The sequence below is a fragment of the Pteronotus mesoamericanus genome, unplaced genomic scaffold (assembly GCF_021234165.1).
Source record: "Pteronotus mesoamericanus isolate MK-2021 breed Mesoamerican mustached bat unplaced genomic scaffold, CSHL_Meso_final scaffold_85, whole genome shotgun sequence".
NCBI classification, from domain to species: Eukaryota; Metazoa; Chordata; class Mammalia; order Chiroptera; family Mormoopidae; genus Pteronotus; species Pteronotus mesoamericanus.
In genome coordinates, this window is record NW_026555329.1 from 70736836 (window position 1) to 70749206 (window position 12371).

The 12371-nt window shown below is 37.5% G+C and overlaps 1 protein-coding gene across 6 annotated transcripts in view; it reads right to left on the reverse strand.

Annotated features, from left to right (window-relative positions):
- CNOT4 (CCR4-NOT transcription complex subunit 4) overlaps window positions 1-11364 on the reverse strand; it is a 137500-nt gene extending 126136 nt beyond the window's left edge. For all 6 annotated transcript variants that reach the window (XM_054564022.1, XM_054564020.1, XM_054564021.1 and 3 more), the window contains exon 1: window positions 11157-11364. The gene's annotated coding sequence lies outside the window, so the exon portion shown is untranslated. The remainder of the gene's footprint in view (window positions 1-11156) is intronic.
- Between the last annotated feature and the right edge of the window lie 1007 nt (window positions 11365-12371).

Genomic DNA, 12371 nt, shown 5'->3' on the forward strand with positions numbered 1-12371 from the left:
ATAGCCCAGGGAGGATGGCCCCAGGCAAAACACAGGTGGAGGGTGACATTGGCCTGAACCACCTGGAAAACCCCAGAGCATGTGCACCCACTGGACGGCTACAGACCTTGTCGGAGCGCCACCACCCTGCCTCTGCACAGCTGATCCTCCATGGAGGGCAGAGGTTGGTGGTCGATGGTCACAGCCAGTCCTTGCAGCTGACTGGCCTGGGTAAATCCGTCCTGTTGACCTGCCAACAGCTACCAAGGCTCAACTATAAGAGGATAATGTACTCAGTCCACACAATGGGTGCACCTAGAGTTCTCGGCTTCAGTGATAGTGGAGTCTGTGCCATGGGACCCTACAGGACACCTACTACATTAGGCCATGCTACCAAGACAGAGAGTCATAGAGCTCTACCCAATACATAGAAACAAACAAAGGCAGGCTGGGTGGAGAGGAAAAAAGGGGGAAAAACTGGGACAACTATAATAGCATAAACAATAAAATATCACTTAAAAAATTTTTTAAAAAATTAGTCAACTTTCCCCAAGATTAGAAAGTCAGAAAGTAGCAGAGCCCTGAAACAACATGTATAGTAAGTCCTGTCTACTATAAAACTTAACATTCAGCACAAATTGCTTCAAGTTTTCTCATCTCTAACACACAGAATCTCTCCAAGGACACATTCAGTAACTATGAAAGCTGCTATTATTGTATAATGTCTTCTTGCCATTTTTCCAATCATTTTCTAGACTGAATGGTCTTTACCTAAATCTCCCCTTACTACCTTCCTTAATCTACCCCAAGTTGAATTTTACGTTCTCAATTATATCCCCAGTCTATTAAATTTGCTCTAATGTAGTTAGTGATCATCATGCCACAAGCCAAAGAACTTCATGGATTCTCATTCTCCTTGACTGTTGTCAATTCATTTTCTTCTTCAAATAGAAGCAATACCGTGCTGGATCTTCATATTCCTATTTCTCATTTCTCCATTCTGGTAAATCTTCCTTTGTTTTCCAAGACATACTTTTCCAACTTCCTTCTACATTTCCAACTACTGTAATACCTTCTCCCCTCTTACTCCTTTAAAGATAGTGATCCCAAAAGTTTAATTAGGGTCCTTTGTGCTTCTATCTCTGATAACTCAATTTTCCTTCAAGTTCATTTATCCAATAAATATTTATTGAACACCTCCTCTCTAACCAAAGTATATGGATCATTCTGGATAGAAGAGTGAAGAGAAGAGACAAAAGAACAAAAAAACAAACAAACAAAAGAATCTATGCTATCAAGGACTCAGAACATCAAAACCATCTCCTCCTAAATACTATTTAAAACACAGCACTCTACTGACTTGAAAATAAATAAATAAATAAAATCTTGCAATGATTCTCCTCATCAACCAAATCTAAATTTATCTTGTCTTTGTTCAAAACACTCCATAACCATTTTCCATCATACCTACCCAGGTTCATTTTCCATTATTCCCTGATTCAAAAAAATTCCAGAAAGGCCAGTTCTTTGATTACCTTCTCCAACACCTTACCTGTGTTTCCAGCTGATAAAATAACTACTGAAAGCATATGTCCAATACCTAGACATTAAAAGGTATATTGAAAAGCTCAATGTTCAAAAATGGATTTTTTGTAATTCTTTCAAATGTATAAAAATAGCAAACACTTATATAGAGCTTATGGTGTGCCAAACACTATTCCAAGCACTTTACATGCATTAATTCATTTATTCCTCACAACAATCCTACTATCTCCATCCTGCAACTGTAGAAGCTGAGTCCCAAACAGGGTAAAGTACTTGCTCTAAGTCTGACAAAGTATTAAGTGGCAGAGCCAAGATTCATACTCAGGCAGTTTGTCTCCCTACTATATTGCATACTCCTAATACGAGCATAAATAAAAATAGGGAGAGTTCAAAGGGCTTGCATGGAAAACTGTGTTCAACTATGAAAAATCATTTAAGTGAGTCCTTAACTCCAAACACTAAACAGTAATATTTCTGTTAATTTCATGCCAAATTTTTAAATTTCTACAATTTAGTGCCACACAAGTACAATCTATACACACAAGCATATGATATATTCTTCAGAGCTGCTGAAAATATTTGCTAGGTATGACAAATAAATGTTCTTTTGTTAGCATGCCTATATTAAAGTATTTTACTGTCATACTTGTTTTCATCAGGATCAAGACAGATTTGAATACAATTCAGGGAAGATAACTACCTTAAACAAAGACTAACGACTTTTTGGAAGCAAAATTCAAATGAAGACCAAGGTCCAGTAAGACAAAAGATTTTAGTAGAAGCAGAAATTCCAAAAAAGTTCCAATAAGCATCTAACTAACATACTCCTCAACTTACCAACTCTATGGTTTAAAGGACCTATTGAAAGGTTTCTGAGGATTCATCTGATAAATTCTTGCAACTATTTTATAACTAATTACATAAAATTAAAAATGAAAGGCAGAGTTTCTTCAAAAAAAAAAAAATCTTAGAATAATATAACCCTAACATATGAGCAGATGGGGAGTATCATACTTATCATTCTCTTCCCTTTCCCTTTTCCCCTTTCCTTCTGGCAAAGACACAAAAATTGTCAGTTTTTGAACTGGAGATATTAAAATGCATAAGCCTAAAGGGACAATAGTTTGATTTATATAAGGCTAAAATTGGTAACCTTCTCAATTAGTACTGACAGCCTAACCTCGTAAACCTGAAGTGTGTAAGCCAAAGGGTCCAGGGCTGTGAATGCCTCATGCAAAAACATACAGTAGCCATTATTAGAATCTGAAGTCTTCCCACTTAATATTTCTTCCTTTCCTCCATTTTCTTGGGTTTACAATGCACTACCTTCTGACTAACCAAGGCACCCCAAAAGCCACTCGCCCAAAATCAGCTCCCTCCCAAGAATTACATGAATGAAAAATATGCTAAGTGTTAATAATTTTATATTAATTCCAGTGATTAAAATCTGGAAGAGATTTTTTTGGAGCAGGGAGACATTTTCTCCTCTCCCCACCACCAATCATGACACTTATATAAGTAGCTCCACGTCCCAAGGGACTAAATTAAAAGTTATCAGGGAAAAGAATGGATTGGCAGCTACCACTGAAGATATTCTCAAATAGTATACTACATATTTGATATTTACTTTCCTCCCACATGCAGTAAGATACATAATCCTTCCCAAGATTGTTCTGCACACAGAGGATCTCAATTCAATCTTAAATCCAAAATTAATACATTAAAGATCCTGTTAAACTCCCAAGGAGAGGACAATAACTTTCTATTCTAGTGACCATATTAGCACACGTGAACAGCTAACTAAAGAAGTAAAAAATGTCAAAAATAGCTCAGTCACACTAGTAGAATTAACTAGGTCTTAAGATGGAAAGAATATCAATCAAAAACAATTTTTTCCCAATAATGTAGTATACTGCATCATCAATTTTACCTTATTAATATTTCCAAGTACCTAAAAAGTACATCGCATTATGGTAGGTCATACCTCTTATAGTAACAAAACCTAAAGTGATTAGTAAATTAAGATAAATTTAATTTTGAAGCTGTGTAAGAACCTAAACTTGAGATAGTTTCAGATTCATGTGTTTGAGAATCCTTGAGATCTGCATGCTAAATACCATGGGGAGGGAATACACATCTTATTGAAGGAAGCAGGAAATGAATAAACTACAATAAGTAGTGTTGTACTATTCTTCTACTATTTACAAAGACAGAAGCAAATAATCTACTTTTTCCCCCTGCTTTAAGATAAAATGTGAAATTTTCCTTCACAAAATGAAGAAAACATGCTATCCAGAAGTACACAATAGATGAAGAAAGTTGGCTTAATGAAGAGTCAACAAACCAAAACAAAGGAAAGAATAACTTCAAAGATCTCAGGTCTTTTTAAAAATTCCGAATATAACAAATATCGCTGCTGTTGAACTAGATCTGTTTTTAATAATACAAATAATAATAATAATAATAATACCTTTGCGAAACAAAGTACATCAAAATAAATTAAAGAATAAACTTTCATACTTTCATTTAATAATGTCTCTACATTCTTCATTCGCCTGCTGACCTAACCTTATCCACCCTTAAGGGAGCTTGGAGCTGACAATACTTAGTGCCCTATTTCATCAGAATTTCTTCAGCTCTAATCAGGTCATTATTAGACTTCAAAGATACCCAGTAACATACACTGGTTTTAGGCTGTTCAAATATAAGTTTCCTAATACCCCTTTGAACCCATATACACATAAGAAGCAGATGAAGACAAATTATCACTTTTACAAACGACATGTATTCCATCTCTTACTACCATGTAATATTTGTCCATGAATAAATATCTAAAACTATTTGAAGGCACTGGTAGCTTTTCTCTACTGAAATTTTTTTGAAATTATTTGAGTAATCATGCACCATTTCCCTTCCAAAAGCTGGGCTTAGATAACAAATTGCAGTTTACTATCAAAGACAAAGAGACATTTCCTTAGTTCTCTATTCTCCAAAACCTTGGTGTCATTTCAGGATATAAGCGACTGGAAAAAAAAAAAATGGAATCAATTAGCAGCCAAATCCTGTAGAATTTCCACACTACCATCCCTCAGATGGCCTCGTACCTCAGTGGCATAGACGTTATTTTCTCACACTGAGCTGTCAACCCCAAAATATGCTGCACCGTACTGAAAGAGCAATCTTTCTAAAAAGCACTTATATTGTCATCTCCAGCCCCCCAAAAGCTCTATTGGCTCCTTACTGCTTACCAGATCAAATTCAACTTGACACTGAACACACCTTTCATAATCTAGCTCTATCCTACTACACTAACTTCTCCAACACCATTTCTGGGAATTAACACCCTATTCCACCGAGATCAAACTCCTTACATCCCTCTCGCATCATGTTTGCCTATGCAAATAGTACATATTCTTTATTCAAGTCTCCCTTCTTCCAAGGAGCCCCACATTTTAGAACTAGTCTGAAGATTCATTGTACTAACATATGACTTGGGCTATTATGTACCACACATTATTTGTATAATGCTTAATGCTTTGGATAACACTATATTATGCAAGTATGCCCAACAAGACAATAAACTCTTAGAAGTTGGTAAAATTTTAAAAATAATAATAAACATAATTTTAAAACAAGCCACAGCTGGTGTGGCTCAGTTAGTTGGGCGTTGTCCCACAAACCAAAAGGTTGCCAGTTCCATTCCCGAAGAGGGCACATGCCTGGGTTGCAGGTTCTGTCTCCAGTTGGGTGCGTAGAGAAGGCAATCTATCAATGTTTCTCTCTCACATCAATGTTTTGCTCCCTCTCCTCCCTCCCTTGCCCTCTCTCTAAAATCAAAAATAAAATTAAAAAAAGAAAAAAAAAAGAAGTCAGACCATTTCCCAAGAAGTGGGTCTATAAATACTCAAAGAATACTTGACAAACTAATTGAATAACCCTGATTTTAAAATATCAAGATATTTTATGTCAAAAGAGGCCTAGTACAAATTAAATAATGAGATGACTAGGATTTGCTTCAGCATAATCCAGGTCAAAGCGAGGGGGTAAAGGGGTAAAGTTAAGTGGGGATACAGATGAACCCAGATGGGCTATGAATTGATAACCTTTGAAGTGACAGCTACATAGAAGAATACTTTTATACTTGTTCAAAATTTTTCAAATTAACAAGTTTATTTTTTAAAAAGTCTAATAGTCTCTTGACTTAATTTTAAATGACAAAGCCAAAATACACCGTAACATTTTCTTTCTCCAACAAACACCTAGGTCCACATTTAGAGTAGAAAAAAATTTTCTGGAAAGATCTAATTTGGCAGGGAAATTTCATAACACTTATCTAAGAATTAATAAAAATTAGAGGGAAAATATCTAACCAAAATTAAGGGCACTCTCCATCAAAAGAAAAAATTAACATTACCACCAAAGGCAACACTATTTATATTTCAAATTTTTATTGAATTACAGTATTCTCAAAAGGGCCCACCCAAACAGCTGCTGAAAATCAAAAACACTGAAGAAAATCATAAGCAAAATAGGAGAGGCAGGAAATCAGGAAAGAAAAGTTGCTACAAATCAGCCAATGTTATTTCCGGAAATTTGATATGAAGACATCTATTGCTGTTAACACAGAATGAATTAGGTTCTTAAAAAAATCAGAAAAAATAGCACTTTCCCTTATTCCAAGGACTGCAAAACATGCTTTAGAAATTTCAGATATTTGGCTTAATAACAATGTATTTGTTTGTTGCTGCTAAAGAACCCCGTTTTTATTTCAGTGTATAGCTAATTTTCAAAATTCAATCACTACAATTTTCCCTACAACATTATTCACTAATTTCTTCCAAAAGCAGTAATACAACACCTACTATCTTAAAGTGCTGGCATTTTATTCTCATTACACTTCTCTTTAGCCTTGACTTTTTTTCCCCTAAACTGTTTTTAGGCATATATACGAACCAATCTGATTATTATGATTTCCTCTTCTCTTATTTTCTCTAAATACTTAAGAGGTGAGATTTTAGTTACTGTAACTTAAAAAAAAAAGACACACGTTTTATTTGAACAGATATCTGACACATATATAAACAGCAAGGTCCATTCTAATAGTAATACATCATCCACCTATCACCCAATGCAATTAAAGTTTAAAACAGGGCAAAGCTCTTGTATAAAGGAAGTTTAGTAAAAATAAAACCACCCTCACAAATAACCTCCTTAGGAAAAACATAAACTCATATTCGAATTGCCTTGTTACTTACTTGTACTACCTTTAAAGTCAAGTTTTTCTAGCAAGTAAAAATAATTTCTCTCTTCCGGTAAAAGAAGTCTGATATGGGAACACTAACTTAAGGTACCAAAATAGTGTTGAAATTTTTCCTTCTATAAACTGCTTTCTCATAAAATAAATATATAAATAAAAGGATGAAAACATGAAATACAAATGTAACAAAAGCCACTGGATTATACTATTACTACACTTGAAAAAGTTGACATTTACCACAAAATCTTTTCTAATAAAGAAGGCCACATAATAATGAAATTAAAAACAATTCCGGAAAAAGTTCTTTCAGAAAATTGCTAAATATGTAATTAAAAGTCCCACTTAAAGAAAAAAAGTCCCACTTATCTTCTTTCCTTGAATGACTAAATAATTCGGAAAATTAGTTGTCTGTATAATCTGTGTACTCTAACTTTTGAAGAATATACATATGTTACTATCTTCAAAATATCAGGGATATTGCCACATTTTATATAAGAATGGGCATTTGCAACTTGTTCCTATTATCTCTGAGGTAACATAAAATTTTTAAACTGTCAGAATATGTTAGAACATTTTGTAAAGTATATAATGTCTAGCTGCTATGCTCTACACCTGAAAATAATACAAAATGTTGTTGAATGCAAAGTGTAATTGAAAAATAATTTTTTTAATAATCTCAGAACCTGTTAATAAATTTTATCCAATACATGTTATTCCAGTGGGATGAAAACCATTTATAAGTTCTACTTAGATTAAGAAATCCTTTGAGAAAAGTATGTAGTACATTCTACTTATACTATTTCTAGAACACTAAAAATCTCTATAACCTATTTCCCTACTGTTTTTCTTTAGAACCAGCTAAGGTGAATGTAACTTCTTTCACAAAAAGTGAAGACAGTACTATACTTAATAACACAAAGCTAACCAAATTTTTACAGAGGCTGAAGTTTTCACAAATTACAACTTTCTATTTCACCTGGTCTAGAAAAGTAATAACACTGAGTTAAAATAGATTCTATCAAGCATCATTTACAGACATCTCCCCTCCCCAAAATAAAAACCACATTAAAATAGTATAGCTTCACCTTCAGAACAGTAGCAGCAAAGGAGACAAAGAGAAGACTTGTAAAAACACACTCCTTAAACTGAGAAGATAGTTTTCAATTCTCTTAACACATGTGAAATAATGTTTAAAATAAAACTCCCCTAATGCAAGGAATTCATCATTAAGCAACACCCTCCTTCTTTTCTACAGTAATGAGATGCAGGTTATTACTACTGTTCCCTTTAGACTGAAGTTGAAGACACTACGAGACAATTTTCCTGCATTGTGCCATTTGATTATAACTGTCTCATCCTAGTAAAATTAAAGATTTGTCTGTGCAACTTTATTAAAACAACTGCTTTATAATAAATAAGTCAACTTTAAGTAATTCGTGCTCACAAACCGTCTTATAGAAACAATCCATTCCTCCGGAGATTTCAACAACTGAACCTGGCAAAGTATTCCAACGATCAAAATTATGAAGCTACAATGTTCATAAATGTTACATCTAAAAATTTAAACCATACGAAAACGTTTTTGAAATCTTAGCGCCTATTTCCTATCAAAGTGTCAGAAAACTTTACATGTGATCAAGATCCCAAAGTAAATTCATTTTGACTTCAGAGTGCTGAAACTAAGAATTTGATGACTGCAGGGAAAAAGTGTGGAGTAGAGAAAATTACTTGAGACTCTATTTACTGAGGTAAAATATCTGTAAAAAGAAAAGATGTATTTAAATCATTTGCTGTCCTCTGCCAGACAGACAGTCCTCTCCTAGAACACAGTGCCTACAATTCAGCCAAGTATGACTGCCAAGCGCTTCCAAACCTGTGGGTTAGCTTTGTTCGAAGTGGAAAGCTTCTCCACCAGCATAACACAAAGAAAAATGAAATACATTTTTTACTTAAGAGTGAAAATCAATTGTATTAAACACATTCCTACTGGGACAAATTAAATGTAAGTAATATTTTTTTAAAACCTCAAGTTATAACTTAGAACGAGGTTTGCTATATAAATTGCTTCCAAATCCCAACAGTAGGGACTTATTTAGTTTCTCCAAATTGGGGCTTAAGTAGCTAAAAGGAAAAAAAGAAGTTTTATAAAACAGCTTTTCTATCTCAGTTTACATTTGATAAAACAGACCACATATCACAATCCAGTGACCATAATGCCAAATGTAAGATTCCTCAAGTATTACAGGTAAAATCTGTAAAAATCACAATACAGTAACGTGCAAAAGTAATTAAAAGGGAAACTATGTATCTGTATTTACACTTGAGGTAATATTATTTTTGCAGATAAGAAGTATATTGCTGCATGAGATCACTACTGTGACTTTTAACATTTTTACATATATCTTAAGAACACAGTATCTTATTTAAACATGTGATGTATGTATCTGATATATGTTATTCTGTTCACTTTACTGGTAATTCTTTTTTTCACAGTGGTCTGATTAAAGCTAGGGCTCCTTCTTGCTATTATGCCATTAATCAGTGTATTTCAACTTAGCTTTTGCCAAAACATAGAAATCACAAGCCATCTCTTGATTCTAGTTTTCTGTTGTTTACTTTTTTCTTTTTTGTTTTTACAGATTTTATTTATTTTTAGAGAGAGGGGAAGAGGGAAGAAGGGGGAGAGAAACATCAATGTGTGAGAGATACATTGATCGGTGGCCTCTTGATCGCCATCAGCTGGGGACCTGACCCGCAACCCAGGCGTGTGCCCTGACAGGGTATCAAACTGACGACCTTTTGGTTTGCAGGCCGGCACTGAATCCGCTGAGCCACCCCAGCCAGAGATAGTTTTCTGTTTTTTTAATGAACATAATAATGACAGTGATTGACACCAAATGCATGTGCACACTTTGTCATTTCTTTTCTCCTGCCCTCGTCTTTTTTATGGAAAAATGGGGGAATTAATTTTGGAGGAAAAAAAAACCCAACTTTTCTTTTGCATACATACTTAGTGGGTTTCCGAAAGAAAACAATGTATTCAGATACTTACCGTTCTAAAACTGTTAAATGAGACAACTTCCCAAATCCAAAAAATACTAAGTCTGATATTAGCTGGAGAGGAAATTTCCACTCAAACATAAATAAAGTATGTCATCAATTAAGCTGAACATCAATATAATTCACTTACTCAATAATCAATGCACAATACGGAAGGGATCTGTAACCCACATATAACCCGAATTTAATCAAAACATCCCATATATTTGCTTGTGGAGTTCACAGATGAATTTGGTTGTGTGCCAGATTTATCTTATTTTGAAATGCCAAGGCTAACATTTGTTAGTATAATTAGAGCCCATATTAAGTGTCCTGGGGAGAGGCAATTCAGAAGAACGCTTGGGAGCACGAACAAATTGGTCCGAAATGAAAAGAAAAAGAAAAAAACCCTCCCAACAGAGCAAATAATCCACAAATCACTGAAAACAGAACGAAAACGTCCCTCTCCTGAGTAGCCTAAGTAAACGCTCTTCACTCAGATCGCTTAATCCAGTACCCTACCTCACTTCATTCACTTCCCAACTTCCTTGACTATTCAGGGGCCAACACGGGGCACCCCTTTTTTCTGGAAGTGAACGTTGAAAGAATTCGTATAGGAAAGAAGAAAGGAACGGACAATTTCCAAGAAAGCTGTGAAACAGGTGGGTTAGAACGAGCAGCAGCAGCATCTAGATACTTAAGGGGCAGCTTTAAAATGACAGATGCGGTAAAGGGCACGAGTATACACATCGGGAGCCGCTCTACCGTGGCACACAGACGGGGGGCTGATTGCAAGCACGAGAAAGGGGCAAAGGCTAACTCCAGAGTGGTAACAGCAGCGGAGCAAAGACAAGCAGCAGGACGAGTGGGCAATGAGCAGTGGGATTAATGAGCAGCGGCAACACGGGTCAGAGTGGAAGTGATGGCTTTGGTCGTGGGAGACGGGGGCCACTGGGAAAGGACGTCAGAGAGGGGAAGGGGGGCTGGGAAGACGAGGAGTCCTGATCTAAAATTCCTGCCCCAACAAAAATGTAGGGGAGAGAGCTGAAGACGAGAAGCCGCCTCGACTCCCCCAATTGAAGAAATTGTCCAAGGAGTCGGCGCTTGCCGCCACGCCGCCTTCTGCCCCGCTCTCTTTTCCTGGTGGTAACTGCTGTGGCGTAGAGAGGAGAGGGAGGAAGAAGAGGAGGAGGAAGACCAAGAAAGAGGAGGGTGAGGATGAGGCGGGGGGTGGGGAGAGAGGGGGGTGCGGCCTGCATAGTTCCAGCGAAGCCTCCGCTCTCTCGTAGCCGGTCAGCCCCGGGTTTCCCCTAAGCCCAGCCCCGCATAGACTCACCCGCCTGCCTTGCTTCGCTTTTCCCTTAGCCGACTCCACAAGCTGCCGCGTCCTCACAAGAGACCACTGGACGAGTGTCGGGGAAAAAACTCTTCAGAACCGGGCCTGATTGCTTCAGCGAGTCCGACCTTTACCGCTGAGAGAGACACTCTCAGCTTTCGGTGGGTTCCACAGCCAGACGGGCCACCATCTTACATTAGGGTAAGACTCCTCCGGCTTCCCGTGCGCAGGCGCACGCCGATCGGGCAGGGAGGGGCGGGGGAGGGGCGGGAGGAGTGGCAGGCGGCCGCTCCCACAGCACTCTGGGAGTTGTAGTCCTCGGACGATAACTGCCCGGTTGCAAGCTGGGAGTTGAAGTTCTCCCTCCCGGGGCGGATGGGATTGTCCACCTCAAGTGGCTGCTAGACTACTGTCTTTCTTCGTGTTTTGCTTCCCTTTCTGCCCGCGTGTGCTGCTCCGGTCTCATTTGGTCAGCAATATTCGTTAGTGGTTGGTTTCGTTTCCTCTGTGCTTGCTCAAACATGGGATGCCAAAAAGCTCAGGGCGAGTTTAACCAATTTGCGGGGAGCCAGGAACGTCTCTCCCCTGCCCCGCCTACCATAGCTATTAAAGGGGCGGGGTTGAGGCAGATTGGCAAAGTAGGAGGAGCGCGGGATTTAATCTAGGGTGAGAATGTGATACTGAATTGGCTGTTTGCGAAAAGAGAGCATTAGTTCTTTTCTCGTGTTTGCACTTTTGGAGACACCAGTCTTCATCCCATCCTCACCATTAATCTCCAGTAAAGAAATAACCTAAATTTCCCTGTACAAGAGAACGGAAGACCCATGCCCTCACAAAAACGTGTTTCTGATTATGTAAATTTGAGAAAATTATGCGGATTTTGGTGCAAGTTCACTTATTATAATTATGTACTGTTAGTTCAGTTTCCAGCCTGCTCAGCCCTGCGCACGAAGTTCACAAAGTCCTCACACATCAATACATCTCAAGGAATATAAGAATGCACCCGCCATCCCTACGAGCGCCAAGTCACAGAAATCAACTTCCTGGTTCCTCCCGATTGCCTGCTAGATAGAATTCTGGTGAAAGAGGCGCTCGAATCAGTCGTTTTTGCTTATGGCGTGTATTCTTCCATTCATACATCAAATACTTACTAAGCTCCTCCTGTGTGCCCCGCACTGTTCTATACATGGAAAGATGTTGGTGAGCAAAACACAA